This window comes from Oncorhynchus gorbuscha, linkage group LG03 (assembly GCF_021184085.1).
Source record: "Oncorhynchus gorbuscha isolate QuinsamMale2020 ecotype Even-year linkage group LG03, OgorEven_v1.0, whole genome shotgun sequence".
Classification (NCBI taxonomy): domain Eukaryota; kingdom Metazoa; phylum Chordata; class Actinopteri; order Salmoniformes; family Salmonidae; genus Oncorhynchus; species Oncorhynchus gorbuscha.
The window spans coordinates 49,614,876-49,632,976 of NC_060175.1; the positions used below are offsets into that span (position 1 = coordinate 49,614,876).

At 41.8% G+C, this 18,101-nt stretch overlaps 1 protein-coding gene across 1 annotated transcript in view; it reads right to left on the minus strand.

Annotated features, from left to right (window-relative positions):
- The window catches only part of itpr1b (inositol 1,4,5-trisphosphate receptor, type 1b), a 163,453-nt gene that overhangs the window by 120,768 nt on the left and 24,584 nt on the right, over positions 1 to 18,101 (minus strand).

Here is an 18,101-nt window from a genome sequence, read left to right on the forward strand (position 1 = left end):
AGCAAATGACACACAGTACGAAGGAAGGGTTGTGTTTTTTTTCTTTTTTTAACAACAGTTGGCAAACTGTGCAGGAAATGGCAGGGTACAGTATGACACAACCCACCCTGCAAACATTGAGGAACAGACAGGAATCAACATAAAACAGGCCACTGAAATGCTTAAACAATGCTGCTTTAGATCAAATAAATGGAAGTTTAAACAGCAGGCCCACTGTACAAAAATAATAAAACAAATAATATACTACTATATATAATACTTAGTACAGAATTGTCACAGTCACATTAAATACAGCATACTCTGCCAGACTGTGATGATCCAATGATAAAAGGGTCAACAGGTGACATTGACAAATACCATCGCCTTCTCCTTTCATCCATGTTATCACAGCTCTCTGAGAAGTGTATGAATACAATCAGAGACAGTCTATCACTGACAGGAATGAGTTGTCCTAGCTGTGGGTAATATTTCCTAGAGAAACATACCTAAGTGTCAGACATGTCACCCAAGCAATTACAGTTGCAATGTACCAATCCCACATCAGAGAGGAAGAAGTGAGGTTTAAAACGCTGGGTTAAAGCTCCATGGAAACCAGTCCTTTTAAATAGCTTAACAGGGCTATTAATACTCAACAGGGATCTTAGGATTTAGCCAGGTACACTTTCCCTCTGTTCAGTGCTCAGGCACGTGGAGTCTTGCATGGAGTCTCAGTCCTGTTGCTGTGGCTACCTGGAGGATTGATGAGGCCTGTGAGAGGCTGGAGAGGTGGGGTGAAGACGAGTACACTGTGCCATCGCAAACCAACCGTGCCCCAAGCCCCATGAGGAAACTTAGGCAAATAAGGTTGAAACATGCTGATGCCATTGCACTTGGTCATGCCATCACTTGAGGTCACCGCTTGAAATGCCCTCAATAGACTCTGCTATAATTCAAATGCAAAGCCTGTAAAACACTGCGAGAGAACGCTAGCCTCTCACTGTGCAGGGGGAACTGTAGCCATGGGTGATAGGACTTTCAGAACCTCACAAGAGCTCCATTGTTCTACATCCATATCCATTACTGACCAATCTCAGAGTAATTTCTCTGGAATCCCAATAACTCTGGAACCGAAATTTGCAATAGATGCCCACAATACACTAGATCTTGAGTTCCAGAAGGAATTTCTGACATTGCCTTTAACAAAGTAGTTCACTACCAGCACAGTATTCACTTCATGCATTCAATGTAGGCTGAATATTTGTTCTGGGCCCAGTTTCCCAAAATCATTTTAAGGCTAAATGAATTTTTTGAATCTTCATAGCAGCACCACTAAATCTCCAAACTGTCTTTGAAATTGTTACAAACAAGCAAAGCATAAAAAGATGAAAGAAAACAGATGACTGCAAATTAAATCTAAATACAGTATAGGCTACATAGTCCTATATACCGTTTTTAGATCATATTGAAATACATTTCATGTTCAATCAATTGAGTTCTATTTTACTTATTGTATGCTACTGTCTGTAATTTTCCCCTCAATATATTTCATAATGTGTAACAAGATGTGGGCAATGATGTGCCAAATCTGTGATTTAGTGCATCATTATAGGGTAAGCATTAGAATAAGCAGCAAAGTTTGCAGCCAGCCAATTAGGCAATAATATCTTTCTAAGAGCTGATCCGTCTCCAGTATTGTAGAATAATTCTAATGTTAAGGTAAGATTTGAATGAAGAAAAGCTGATCTGAGATCAGCGCTACATGTCTTTCGATCCTACCAGTATCAACACATGCTCCAACAACTCACTTATTGAAAGTTCTCCCTATGTGATGTGAGTTGTTTGGCCGTTATAAGAACGATGCATCTTTAAAATTAACTGTGACGTCACATCTCTACGTTGCCTCCGTGCTGCTTGTTGCTACCTGCCAAACTTATTTTTTAAAACTTTTAATAAACGTTTAATTAAAATTATGCATTTAACCCATTTACCAAAGTTTAACTTTTTTCCTCGCTGAACTTTATAATTTTTTTCTACTTTTTCCACCCAGGACGCTTTATCTGGACATAGGATCTACAGTATCTCCACCAGCTGAAAAGCTATGTAGTAACATTAACTCTATGCCGTATAATTTCAGTCGCTGTACTCATAATCTACAGGAGAGCTATCGCCTCAAGGTGAGGACAGCCAAGTTGCAAGCCCAGCTTCATATGCAAGGGCAATTTAGTGTAGGAAAGGATGAATCAGCATTTGTCACCAGTAAGGACAGGTAGTAGTATAAATCCCCCCCCGACCCGCACAGTCCCCGCAGCTGGACATTTTTTTCAAGGGTTCTGGTAAGAAATGCTGTCGGCATGCTCAACCGGTGTCGCTAATTCAGACAACATAAACTTTTAAACAGGTTCTCCCCATTAAGCAACGAGTCAGAGTCAGATGCCGAGCCTTCTAAGGTCTCTCCTCCACCCGTTACAATGGGGTCTGAGCCACCGAAGCCTCCTACCATTAGCTCTGACAAATTTAAAATCCTCGTCATTGGCTACTCCATTACCCGCAATATTAGATTTAAAAATAATAATCCAGCGATCAAACACTGTTTACCAGGGGGCATAGCTACAGACGTAAAGGCTAATCTGAAGAGGGTGCTGGCTAAGGCTAAAACTGGCAAATGTAGAAATTATAGGGATATTGATATCCATAGTTACTGTTTACGGGCCTCCCGAGCCGTATACAGCATTCGTCACTGAGTTCCCTGAATTCCTATTGGACCTTGTAGTCATGGCAGATAATATTCACATTTTTGGTGACTTCAATATCCACATGGAAAAGTCCACAGACCCACTCCAAAAGTATTTCGGCTCAGTTTATTTTGGTCATCGACTCAGTTGGTTTTGTCCAACATGTCTCCAGACCCACGCATTGCCTCAGTCATACCCTAGATCTAATTAAGGTCCTGTGTAACAAGTATTGTGGATCTAAATGTTTTCCTCATAATCCTGGACTATCGGACTACCATCTTATTACATTTCCAATCGCAACATATCATCTGATCAGACCACAACCAAGGATCATCAAAAGCCGCGCTATAAATTATCGGACAACCCAAAAATTCCTAGATGTCCTTCCAGACCCCCTCCACCTACCCAAGGACATCAGAGTATAAAAATCGGTTACCACCTAATTGGGGATCTAAATTTAACCTTTCGTAATACCTTAGATGCAGTCTCACCCCTAAAAACAGAAAACATTTGTCACAAGAAATGAGCTCCCTGGTATACAGAAAATACTACGTTTCCAGAAAATTGGAATGGAAAGACAGAACCATAAAATAGCTTGGAAAGCCAGTACCGTACAATATTAAAGAGCCCTCAATGCTGCTCGATCAGCCTATTTTTCCAACCTAATTGAGGAGAATTTATTTTTCGATACCGTTTCGATAAGTAAAAATCGGCATTCCCCAAGAGAGGATGGCTTTCACTTCAGCAGTGATGAATTAAACTCTGACAAATCATTTGTACAACCATTTCGCTACACTCGCATTAACATCTGCGAACCATGTGTATGTGACCAGTAAAATTTGATTTACTTTGTACCTTTCGTTGTTCCTCAAGGTTCCGTTTTAGAACCACTATTGTTTTCACTATATATTCTACCTCTTGGTGATGTCATTCGGAAGCACAATGTCAACATTGCCTACCCTGAAAGCATGTGTTTCAGACATAAGGAAGTGGATGGCGACAAATGTTTTGACTTTTAAACTCAAACAAAACAGAGATGCTAGTTCTAGGTCCCAAGAAACAAAGAGATCTGCTGTTGGATCTGACAATTAAACTTGATGGTTGTACAGTCGTCTCAAATAAAACTGTGAAGGACCACTGCATTACTGGACCTTGATCTCTCTTTTGACGAACATATCATGAATACTTCAAGGGCAGCTTTTTTCCATCTTCGTAAAGTCTTTACTGAAGACTCATCTCTTCAGTAGGTCTAATGATTAAGTGTAGTCTGGCCCAGGGGTGCGAAGGTGAACGACAAGGCACTGGAGCAACAAACCGCCCTTGCAGTCTCTGCCTGGCCGGCTCCCCTCACTCCACTGGGATTATCTGCCTTTGACCATATTACGGGGGCTGAGTCACTGGCTTACTAGTGCTCACTAGTGCTCTTCCATGCCGTCCCTAGGAGGTGTGCGTCAATTGAATGGGTTGAGTCACTGACGTGATCTTCCTGTCCGGTTTTGCGCCCCCTCTGGTTCATGCGGTGTCGGAGATGTTTGTGGGCTATACTCTGCCTTGTCTCAGGGTAGTATGCTCCCCTCTAATTCTCCCTCTCTCCCTGCCCTCCCTCAGGACCTGAGCTCTAGGACCATGCCTCAGGACTAATTGGCCTGATGATTCCTGGCTGTCCACAGTCAACCTGGTCTCCACCCAGCACAGTTAGAAAAGGACTGGCCACCCCTCAGAGCCTGGTTCCTCTCTAGGTTTCTTCCTAAGCTCCTGCCTTTCTAGGGAGGTTTTCCTAGCCACCGTTCTACATCTGCATTGCTTGCTTTTTGGGGTTTTAGGCTTTATGACACCTGCTGATGTAAAAAGGGCTTTATAAATACATTTGATTTAAAACACTCGCCCATAGCTATCGGGAAACCAGGCCCAGAGCAATCGGGGAACCAGGCCCAGAGCTAGTATGGGAGGAAACAAACTGCTGCTTAACAGGTGTTTATTTCGTGTTTTGGAGAAATGACAGCTTCAAAAGTTCTTAAGCACTCCAGGAACAACTGTACTTTGGAAATAGACTATTTCCCAATTTTATTAAGTGACTGACTTCAATATAATATTACTGAGCCTGCAAGCACAGTGGAAAAAAACTAGCTAGCCAGCTAAAACTGGTACAGCTAGCTAGCTAACTAATGGTATCTGCTGAATCAGACCTTCATCTTTCCACATTTGTTTGGACACCTGTAGCTCATCAGACTTAAAAAACAACATCAGGAGGCCTATACCTAGCTGTCTTTAAGTGTTTTGTATATTTTCGCTAAACTAAAGTTCAGTTATTTATTTAAATCAAATCACATTTTATTTGTCACACACATGGTTATCAGATGTTAATGCGAGCGTAGCGAAATGCTTGTGCTTCTAGTTCCGACAATGCGGTAATAACCAATGAGTAATCTAACCTAACAATTCCACAACTACTACCTTATACACACACGTGTAAAATGATAAAGAATATGTACATAAAGATATATGAATGAGTGATGGTACAGAATGGCATAGGCAAGATGCAGTAGATAGTATCGAGTACAGTATATACATATGAGATGAGTAATGTAGGGTATGTAAACATAAAAGTGGCATAGTTTAAAGTGGCAAGTGATACATGTATTACATAAAGATGGCAAGATGCAGTAGATGATATACAGTACAGTATATACATATACAGATGAGATGAGTTATGTAGGGCAAGATGCAGTAGATGACACACAGTACTGTATATACATATACATATGAGATGAGTAATGTAGGGTATGTAAACATTATATTAAGTGGCATTGTTTAATGTGGCTAGTGATAGATTTTTTACATCAATTTCCATTATTAAAGTGAGCTGGAGTTGAGTCAGTATGTGGGCAGCAGCCACTCAATGTTAGTGGTGGCTGTTTAACAGTCTGATGGCCTTGAGATAGAAGCTGTTTTTTAGTCTCTCGGTCCCAGCTTTAATGCACCTGTACTGACCTCTCCATCTGGATGATAACGGTGTGAACAGGCAGTGGCTCATTTACATTACATTACATTTAAGTCATTTAGCAGACGCTCTTATCCAGAGTGACTTACAAATTGGTGCATTCACCTTATGACATCCAGTGGAACATCCAGTGGCTCGGGTGGTTGTTGTCCTTGATGATCTTTATGGCCTTCCTGTGACATCGGGTGGTGTAGGTGTCCTAGAGGGCAGGTAGTTTGCCCCCAGTGATGCGTTGTGAAGACCTCACTACCCTCTGGAGAGCCTTGCGGTTGTGGGCGGAGCAGTTGCCGTACCAGGTGGTGATACAGCCCGACAGGATGCTCTCATTGTGCATCTGTAAAAGTTTGTGAGTGCTTTTGGTGACAAGCCAAATTTCTTCAGTCTCCTGAGGTTGAAGAGGCGCTGCTGCGCCTTCTTCACAACACTGTCTGTGTGGGTGGACCAATTCAGTTTGTCCGTGATGTGTATGCCGAGGAACTTAAAACTTACTACCCTCTCCACGACTGTCCCGTCGATGTGGATAGGGGAGTGCTCCCTCTGCTGTTTCCTGAAGTCCACGATCATCTCCTTTGTTTTGTTGACGTTGAGTGTGAGATTATTTTCCCGACACCACACTCCGAGGGACCTCACCTCCTCCTTGTAGGCCGTCTCGTTGTTGTTAGTAATCAAGCCTACTACTGTAGTGTCATCCGCAAACTTGATGATTGAGTTGGAGGCGTGCATGGCCATGCAGTCGTGTGTGAACAGGGAGGACAGGAGCGGGCTCAGAACGCACCCTTGTCACTTAATTTAGCTAGCTAGATAGGTAGAACAAACTGAATGGAACTGTCAAGCAGCCGTGCAGCGAGTGTGTGAGTGACCAGCTGCCTGCAAAGTGGGGTGCCCATTTTCTCAGGCGCATGATGAATTGATTGAAGCAGTGTACTGTTAGGTAGCATGCCTTCATGTGGAGAACCTATAGAATGTGGAATCACATTTTTGTTCATGACATGTAAGGTGTAGAGCAGGGCTTTGCTTATAAATTCACAAGATAATGCCCCTGATATTTTGCTATTTCAAAAAGAGGTATGGTACATTGAGTTAACTTCCATAAACATGGCTCTCCCACGCTTGTTCAATGAACCATAAACAATTAGTGAACATGCACCTGTGGAACAGTCGTTAAGAAAAAAACAGCTTACAGACGATAGGCAATTAAAGTCACAGCTATGAAAACGTAGGACACTAAAGAGGCCTCTCTACTGACTCTGAAAAACACCAAAAGAAAGATGCCCAGGGTCCCTGCTCATCTGCATGAACATGCCTTAGGCATGCTGCAAGAAGGCATGAGGACTGCAGATGTGACCAGGGCAATAAATTGCAATATCCTTACTGTGAGACGCCTAAGAAAGCACTACAGGGAGACAGGATGGACAGCTGATTGTCCTCGCAGTGGCAGACCACGTGTAACAACACCTGCACAGGATCGGTACATCTGAACATCACACCGGCGGGACAGGTACAGGATGGCAACAACAACTGCCCAAGTTACACCAGGAACGCACAATCCCTCCATCAGTGCTCAGGCTGTCCGCAATAGGCTGAGAGAGGCTGGAATGAGAGCTTGTAGGCCTGTGTAAGGCAGGTCCTCACCAGACATCACCGGCAACAACGTCGCCTATGGGCACAAGCCCACCGTCACTGAACCAGACAGGACTCGCAAAGGTGCTCTTCACTGACGAGTCGCGGTGGGGTGATGGTGATTTGGTCGGGGGTGATGGTCGGATTTGAGTTTATCGTTGAATGAATGAGCATTACACCGAGGCCTGTACTCTGGAGCGGGATCGATTTGGTGTTGGAGGGTCAGTCATGGTCTGGGGTGGTATGTCACAGCATCATCGGACTGAGCTTGTTGTCATTGCAGGCAATCTCAAGGCTGTACGTTACAGGGAAGACATTCTCCTCCCTCATGTGGTACCCTTCCTGCAGGCTCATCCTGACATGACCCTCCAGCATGACAATGTCACGAGCAATACAGCTCGTTCTGTGTGTGATTTCCTGCAAGACAGGAATGTCAGTGTTCTGCCATGGCCAGAAAAAAGCCCGGATCTCAATCCCATTGAGCACATCTGGGACCTGTTGGATCGGAAGGTGAGGGCTAGGGCCATTCACCCCAGAAATGTCTGGGAACTTGCAGGTGCCTTGGTGGAAGAGCGGGGTAACATCTCACAGCAAGAACGGGCAAATCTGGTACAGTCCATGAAGAGGAGATGCACTGCAGTACTTAATGCAGCTGTTGGCCACACCAGATACCGACTGTTACTTTTGATATTGACCCTCCCTTTTTTTCAGGGACACATTATTCAATTTCTGTTAGTCAAATGTCTGTGGAACTTGTTCAGTTTATGTCTCAGTTGTTGAGTCTTGTTATGTTCATACTAATATTTATGCATGTTAAGTTTGCTGAAAATAAATGCAGTTGACAGTGAGAGGACGTTTCTTTTTTTTGCTGAGTTTAGTATCACAGTTGAGTATTGATCAATCGCCAACCAAGCACAGAATGCTGCTCCCTGAGTGAGTGTGTTTCTGTATATCAGAGATGTAAGGTCTGGTTTGGTTCCAGGAAATCAGCATATGGTTTTCCTTCTGTACTGTGGCATGAACACACTTTGCACTTGTCTTGCTTAAATGAACTGCCTGGTCTTGCATCTAATCAAACACCATGATGTATTATTATAATACAAAAGCACAAGACAGGGCTGGACATGGTGGGAAAAGTCAAGGGGGTTAACCTGTGCAGGACCTTGTGCTCTATTCCTGACTATGAGAAAAAATATTAACATTTACGACAGATGTTTAGCAGGGAGGGCAGGATCAAGACAACTAAAAAGTTCCTAGGTAGCCTAGTCTCTAATTAAGTGCATCTGAGGATTGCTCTCTTTCCTAAAAGCAGAATTCTTCCTTCCTCTTCATTTTTCGCCAGTTAGACAACATTGCCAAATAAGGCAGGGTGGTCAGTGGGAAAAGGAGCTGGAGATAGGAATGGACCCTGCTGCCAATGTCTACCAATACTCAGTATACAGTATAACCGCCCTACAGTATAACCGCCCAATACAACATCAGTCCAGATAACTTTAGTCACTCCCATTGCTGCAACTAAGGTTCATCCATTCGAGCCTAGATCACTAAATAAACGAATGTCCAGTAATGCTCATGTCTACTATAGCTATTTGGGGAACCGAAACAACAGTTGTGCAAACCACAACAAAAACAGCTCACCATCTTGACAATGCAAGCCATTTAGTAGAAACACAATTCCGAAATGAGGCTAAAGACGTCATGTAGGACTATTCTCAATCAAAAATGAGAATGATAAGGCCAGAAAATAAACAACAGTGGCACGAAAACATACAGTTGAAGTCGGAAGTTTACATACACTTAGGTTGGAGTCATTAAAACTCATTTTTCAACCACTCCACAAATGTGCTGTTAACAAACTATAGTTTGGGCAAGTCGGTTTGGGTATCTACTTTGTGCATGACACAAGTAATTTTCCAAAAATGGTTTACAGACAGATTATTTCACTTATAATTTACTGTATCACAATTCCAGTGGGTCAGAAGCTTACATACACTAAGTTGACTGTGCCTTTAAACAGCTTGGAAAATTCTAAGAAATTATGTCATGGCTTTAGAAGCTTCTGATAGGCTAATTGACATAATTTGAGTCAATTGGAGGTGTTCCTGTGGATGTATTTCAAGGCCTACCTTCAAACTCAGTGCCTCTTTGCTTGACATCATGGGAAAATCAAAAGAAATCAGCCAAGACCTCAGGAAAAGAATTGTAGACCTCCACAAGTCTGGTTCATCCTGGGGAGCAATTTCCAAATGTCTGAAGGTACCACGTTCATCTGTACAAAAAATAGTACGCAAGGATAAACACCATGGGACCATGTAGCCGTCATACCGCTCAGGAAGGAGACTTGTCCTTTCTTCTAGAGATGAACTTACTTTGGTAAGAAAAGTGCAAATCAATCCCAGAATAACAGCAAAGGACATTGTGAAGATGCTGGAGGAAGAGGTACAAAAGTATCTACATCCACAGTAAAACAAGTCCTATATCGACATATCCTGAAAGGCCACTCAGCAAGGAAGAAGCCACTGCTCCAAAACCGCCATAAAAAAGCCGGATTTCAACTGCACATGGGGACAAAGATCGTACTTTTTGGAAAGATGTCCTCTGGTCTGATGAAACCAAAATAGAACTGTTTCGCCATAATGACTATCGTTATGTTTGGAGGAAAAAGGGGGAGGCTTGCAAACCGAAGAACACCATCCCAACCGTGAAGCACAGGGGTGGCAGCATCATGTTGTGGGACTGCTTTGCACTTCAGAAAATTGATGGCTTCATGAGAAAGGAAAATGATGTGGATATATTGAAGCAACATCTCAAAACATCAGTCAGGAAGTTAAAGCTTGGTCGCAAATGGGTCTTCCAAATGGACAATGGTCCCAAGCATACTTCCAAAGTTGTGGCAAAATGGCTTAAGGACAACACAGTCAAGGTATTGGAGTGGCCACCACAAAGCCCTGACCTCAATCCTATAGAAGATTTGTGGGCAGAACTGAAAAAGCGTGTGCAAGCAAGGTGACCTACAAACCTGACTCAGTTACACCAGCTCTGTCAGGAGGAATGGGCCAAAATTCACCCAATTCATTGTGGGAAGCTTGTGGAAGGCTACCCAAAACGTTTGACCCAAGTTAAACAATTTAAAGGCAATGCTACCAAATACTAACTGAGTGTATGTAAACTTCTGACACTCTGGGATTGTGATTAAAGAAATAGAAGCTGAAATAAATAATTCTCTCTATTATTCTGACATTTCACATTCTTAAAATAAAGGGTTAGGATTAAATGTCAGGAATTGTGAAAATTTAGTTTAAAAGTATTTGGCTAAGGTATGTAAACTTCTGACTTCAACTGTATAGTAAGACTCTACAAAGACAACTAAAAGGTACTCTGCTACTAGCTATTGATTCCTCTTTTATCTCAATAATAAGCAGTGACATATCTGGGTGAGTCCTGTTAGAGGCCTGAAACCTGATGCATATGGATGGTTCAATCTCTAGCAGGAGTCTGGACAGCTGCTTCAGAGGAAGGAATTGACACTGTCCATCAAATTATCTTGAGCTCCTGCACTAAAAAAAACACTAAAACATCCATACGGCAAAACATACAACTGACATCAAACTAACCAGAGGCAATACATTGACTCTTTACCATCTTCCATTGTGCTACAGCACAGGTGATCTTCGATATCCGGATGAAGAGTGTATTGGGAAAGTATTCAGACCTCTTAACTTTCACATTTTGGTAAGTTTTTCCCCTCAATCTACCCGCAGTAGTCCATAATGACGAAGCAAAAGGTGTTTTTTAGCAACATTTTGAAAATAAGAAAATGAAATATCACATTTACATAAGTATTCAGACCCCTTACTCAGTACTTTGTTGAAGTACCTTTGGCATCGATTATAGCCTCCAGTCTTCTTAGGTATGACACTACAAGCTTGGCACACCTGTATTTGGAGAGTTTCTCCCATTCTTCTCTGCAGATCCTCTCAAGCTCTTTCAGGTTCGATGGGGAGTGTCGCTGCATAGTTATTTTCAGGTCTCTCCAGAGATGTTAGATCAGGTTTGAGCTATGGCTGGGTCACTCAAGGACATTCAGAAATTGTTCCTGAAGCAACTCCTGCGTTGTCTTGGCTGTGTGCTTAGGATTGTTGTCCTGTTGGAAGGTGAACCTTTGCCCCAGTCTGAGGTCCTGAGCGCTCTTGAGCAGATTTTCATAAAGGATCCCTCTATACTTTGCTCCGTTCACCTTTCCCTCGATCCTGACTAGACTCCCAGTCCCTTCCGCTGAAAAACAACACCACAGCATAATACTGCCACCACCATGCTTCACCGTAGGGATGGTGCCAGGTTTCCTCCAGATGTGACACATGGCATTCAGGCCAAAGAGTTACATTTTTGTTTCATCAGACCAGAGAATTTTGTTTCTCATGGTCTGAGAGTCCTTTAGGTGCCTTTTTGCAATCGCCAAGCGGTCTGTCGTGCCTTTTACTGAGGAGTAGTTTCCGTCTGGCCAGTCTACCATAAAGGCCTGAATGGTGGAGTGCTTCAGAGATGGTTGTCCTTCTGGAAGCCTCTCATCTCTACAGAGGAACTTTGGAGCTCTGTCAGAGTGACCATCAGGTTCATGGTCACCTCCCTGTCCAAAGGCCCTTCTCCCCCGACTGCTCAGTCTGGCTGAGCGGCCAGCTCTAGGAAGAAGCCACTGTGTTCATGGGGACCAAAGCTCCAGAAATGTTTTAGTAACCTTCCCCAGATCTGTGCATCGACACAATCCTGTCTCGGGGGTCAAACGACAATTCCTTTGACCTCATGGCTTAGTTTTTTCTCTGACATGCACTGTCAACTGTGGGATCTTATAAGGACAGGTGTGTGCCTTTCCAAATCATGTCCAATCAATTCAATTTACAACAGGTGGACTCAAATCAAGTTTTAGAAACATCAAGTATGATCAATAGAAACAGGATGCACCTTAGCTAATTTTTGAGTCTCATAGCAAAGGGTCTGAATATTTATGTAGATAAATTATCTATTTTTATTTTGAATACATTTGCAAAAAAAAGTGTTTTGTCATTACGGGATGCTGTGTATAGATTTATGAGGTAAACATTTTTTGAATCCATTTTAGAATATCATTCCGTTGAGCTCCCAGCTGTTCCTATTCCCCTAATCATCATTTAGTCTTCCCACACCTGTTGACGTCACAGTTTTGGAGAGTCCCTATTTCTTCGTTTGTGTTCCTTCGGGTTTTCCCTATTTCTTTTCCGTTCCTGTCCTGTCGGTTCCTTGTTTAAATTCTGGTTATCTTTCTAAACTCTGTTTCTGTGTACGTACCAAATTTTAGAAAAGGTCATGGGGTTTGCATACTTTCCAAATGTGTTTCATTACACACCACCTCTTAATTTTGTCACCATTGAACCTGAAGGTTGACATAAACTGTGACTCGCTTCAGGAAACTAAGCATATATATGTCGAGCATCACTACTTTACAGGAGAGGCATTTCAACGTAGACACTTCGGTACGTGTAGGTAATAATGCAGAGGGAGTCAAAAAGAGAACACACAGAAGAAGGCTTTGTATAAAATACCTGTCTCTGGATTATATCTTCAAACTAAGGGTAACCATGTCATCCATGACAGAGAGGGTGAAGCGTTCATCCCATGTATATGGGTAAGAGAGTCTAGCTTGCTACATTTTCAGATACTATAAGTTTCTCATTTTGTCAGAAAGGCATTTTCATTGTAAGGTAAAGTGTACTGTTAACTAACTAGCTAACGTTAGCTGGCTTGCTCGCTAGCTAACGTTACGTGTATGATGTATCTGTAGTAATATTATTTGTATCTCAGAGACATTTGCATTGCTAGTTATAGCCTGATGTTAGCTAGCTAGCTAACATTGAACCTAGCTAGTTGGTTAGCTTTAGCTTCCAGCAGATTCATGAAGGGTAGGAACATTATGAGTTGGGATTATGAATCATTGTTCAGCTAGCTAGCTAGCTCCATGTCCAAACAAAAGACTCCACTATGCAAGTAACCATTTCACTGTACCATTTATACTTTCTGTAATTATCCTGTGCATGTGACAAATAAACTTTGATATAGTGTGTGTTTACCAGAGACGGTAATGTGAAGAGCAACATGACCTGCACCAAAGTCAAATTAGGATATAACGTTAGGCCAACGAGACAGTGTACAAGTTCTACAATTCTATGTTAGAATGGCCTGCTTTTATTTCGTCAAACTCACAACAATAAGCCACTTTCTGTAATTAGCTCATCATTAACTTGTAAATAATGATCTTGTTTTGAGTTTATTTTCCTGTAATAGTGAATACAAATTAGCTAAAGTTAAGACGTTGTCAGCTATATATGGTCATTATTTGAATTGACTAGCCAGCTAATTCGACGTTATCTAGCTAGCTAACAAGCTAGAAACGAACCAAAACATTGTTTAAAAAGTTGCTTTTAGTTGCCTGGTTTGCTAGATTGACATTTTTAAACAAATGGGTTTCGGACCACCAGGCTGTTGATGTCATGCAGCCTGTCGTTTTTGTGTTTATACATGTTCATAGCGACAATGACAAGTTTGATGTAGGACAACAATAGAATGTTCACTGCGACAACTATCTACAGACATGTCGATAGACGCAGTATAAACCAGCCTTTAGTCTTGAAATCTTTGTCTGTTTAGTACACTACCATACTCACTCTATATAGCACATGGCCTCACATGTGAATCCTTAAAGAGATGGGTGGGGCTAAAGCTTAAGAGGCTGTGAACGATGCTGAATGGGTGTAGACAAAGAAGAGCACTCTAGTGGGTGTACCAAAACATTCAAGGGTCATTTTCTCAAAAGTGGCGATACAAGTTTATCACTTTCAAAGCAGAATTACTTTCCCATTGTTACTCAACACTAGTATATGATATACCCTTTTCTCGCTCTGAATCTCTACATTTATCCAATGTAAAAAACACAATTTCAAATAATTTTGCTACATAAGACCAAATTGAGCTGGTCAGTCACAAATAGAGAGTGATTTGTGTGACAATGGCACGGATGTGCTATGTAAAGTAAAGCGGGGCTCATCATTTTCAGGAATAAAAAGGTCAATTAAATTTACATGACCTTGATTTGAGTAAATGGAACTCACATTGGCCATCACGTCAATTCACTCAAAAAATAATTTACTAAAGGTCTGCTCTGGAGGCCTGCCAAGGCCTTGTGCTCATTTGAAAAGGGCTCTATTAGAGACCGAGACAGTATGCAACCAGCGCCTCCAGGAGCCCATCAGGAGGAGTCTCACAACCACTCCCAGATGGCCCTCCCTGCTGATGCCAGAATCATTCTGCTGCACTGACCTTGAGATGCAGGGAGGCTTCTACTGTAAACACTCCAGGTGCTTTACTGTCTGACACATCACTGATCAGTCTTAAAGTCCCAATAACATCTAGCCTGTATGGTTTTGAGTTAGTGGGGGGGGAGTAACAGTCCGAGAATAAGTCTGAGAATAAAGCTCAAAACAGAACATTGGTATAATTTCCAACCAATCATACACATTCATAGCTTCTCCAAAATAACCTAATGTAGTTTTCATCAAAGTGCTATAAATAAGAGCGTATTCTATTATCTTATTATGTAGGCTGCCAGTATACAATAAATTATGTAATTTGCATTACGCACAAGCCTATGTGTTCAACGTGAGCTAAAAAAGAGCAATTTTGTAGCATAACTTCATCCGCCGTTGAAATCTCCATCTGGGAAAGGTCAATATGCCATTTCTATGGCAATAGGATTGACACAGTGCCAGTTCAAACAACCATGGCAATTTATGATGAACCCCACGAGTCCCAATGTACTTTCACTTCACTAATCACAGTCATTTTTCAATAATAAGTGAATTCCGGAACGTCCAAGTATTAAATGTGGTAGGGTTTAAAACAGCAGTGCCATCAAAATACACTCGTAGATGTATCAACGTGTTTTATTTCAGGACAGTGTTCTTGTTCATGAATTAAGATGCCTCTGAAGATATGAAGCTCTAGTTCCAGTGAAAACAAAGTTAATTAAATAACAAACACAAACCTTTTTTTGCTGCTGCCTCAAAATCAAAATCCCAATAACAGCAAGCTGGGAATAAGGGTTTGCATTGGAACCAAGACACCAGGGGTTGGTTTTGGCTATCACAAATGGGCCTCAAAACCACCAAACAGTTTGAGACTTCACAGGCAACATTACTGAGAGCAACACTCAGGCAAAACCAAACCCTGGAAACACATTGGAGTCTAACACCCAGTTGGATGCATCATCCGCACTACTGCATCAATCTATATTAACTGAGTGCTTGCTCACCTGTTGATGGAAATGTGGAAATGAACAGTGAAGTCTATCAGACCTGTCATGAAAGATGTATGAAGATCAATCTGATCTAATGCAAGAACCCCTGGGCTGTGTTCATTAATGTCAAACATTGATCAAAAGCATGACTCATAACTTGTAGTAGAAGAATCACGAATGCCTTGAGAAACTGCCAGAAAATAGTACATTTTACTCACACACAATCCTGTTTCAGACTTCTAGACAGTCTCTGAACACTTAGCTCTGAGAGATGTCCTAGCGTAATCCACACTGCTTACATTTGCAGGAAATGGACTGCATCTGGCTAGTTCTACACGTCAGCCTCAATAACTATAAGAAACATGGCACTCCGCCATCAATCGCTTTACAGAATGTTTTACAGTCCAAAGACATTTGATACATTTGCACAAAGCTTAATTCTTAAATGCTGCCACTGCCAGATAAAATAATATAGATGAAAGTTCTCATTAGGTTTTAGTGGTGAAAGAACAAAGGGCATCAGAGTTAAACATACTTTCCCCTCAGAGTTAACACAGGGTACAGGCCTCTCACTAGGTGACACATTGTGGTGTAATAACCGTACTGTAATGTAGCCTAGTGCCACATTTCAGTCAGGGGCTGAGGGGTGGCAGGTGAACGCAAGGTTAATTATCTTCATTACAGCTTCATTTACACAAAGACACCAGTTCACATTTCATAACAAAGGAGCAGGGGTCACATCTCCATGTCTCAAAATACCTTTTATATCTCCTCAGTGTCAACTACTGCTGATCTAATGGTTACACGGAGCACAAACCACTTGGTTAAACATACAGTACTTACAGTGCCTTGCGAAAGTATTCGGCCCCCTTGAACTTTGCGACCTTTTGCCACATTTCAGGCTTCAAACATAAAGATATAAAACTGTATATTTTTGTGAAGAATCAACAACAAGTGGGACACAATCATGAAGTGAAACGACATTTATTGGATATTTCAAACTTTTTTAACAAATCAAAACTGAAAAATTGGGCGTGCAAAATTATTCAGCCCCTTTACTTTCAGTGCAGCAAACTCTCTCCAGAAGTTCAGTGAGGATCTCTGAATGATCCAATGTTGACCTAAATGACTAATGATGATAAATACAATCCACCTGTGTGTAATCAAGTCTCCGTATAAATGCACCTGCACTGTGATAGTCTCAGAGGTCCGTTAAAAGCGCAGAGAGCATCATGAAGAACAAGGAACACACCAGGCAGGTCCGAGATACTGTTGTGAAGAAGTTTAAAGCCGGATTTGGATACAAAAAGATTTCCCAAGCTTTAAACATCCCAAGGAGCACTGTGCAAGCGATACTATTGAAATGGAAGGAGTATCAGACCACTGCAAATCTACCAAGAACTGGCCGTCCTTCTAAACCTTCAGCTCATACAAGGAGAAGACTGATCAGAGATGCAGCCAAGAGGCCCATGATCACTCTGGATGAACTGCAGAGATCTACAGCTGAGGTGGGAGACTCTGTCCATAGGACAACAATCAGTTGTATATTGCACAAATCTGGCCTTTATGGAAGAATGGCAAGAAGAAAGCCATTTCTTAAAGATATCCATAAAAAGTGTTGTTTAAAGTTTGCCACAAGCCACGTGGGAGACACACCAAACATGTGGAAGAAGGTGCTCTGATCAGATGAAACCAAAATTGAACTTTTTGGCAACAATGCAAAACATTATGTTTGGCGTAAAAGCAACACCCTGAACACACCATCCCCACTGTCAAACATGGTGGTGGCAGCATCAGCAGCATTTTCTGCAGCAGGGACAGGGAAGATGGTTAAAATTGATGGGAAGATGGATGGAGCCAAATACAGGACCATTCTGGAAGAAAACCTGATGGAGTCTGCAAAAGAACTGAGACTGGGACGGAGATTTGTCTTCCAACATGACAATGATCCAAAACATAAAGCAAAATCTACAATGGAATGGTTCAAAAATAAACATATCCAGGTGTTAGAATGGCCAAGTCAAAGTTCAGACCTGAATCCAATTGAGAATCTGTGGAAAGAACTGAAAACTGCTGTTCACAAATGCTCTCCATCCAACCTCACTGAGCTCGAGCTGTTTTGCAAGGAGGAATGGGAAAAAATTTCAGTCTCTCGATGTGCAAAACTGATAGCGACTTACAGCTGTAATCGCAGCAAAAGGTGGCGCTACAAAGTACTAACTTAAGGGGGCTGAATAATTTTGCACGCCCAATTTTTCAGTTTTTGATTTGTTAAAAGAGTTTGAAATATCCAATAAATGTCGTTCCACTTCATGATTGTGTCCCACTTGTTGTTGATTCTGCACAAAAAAATACAGTTTTATATCTTTATGTTTGAAGCCTGAAATGTGGCAAAAGGTCGCAAAGTTCAAGGGGGGCGAATACTTTCGCTAGGCACTGTAGTTAT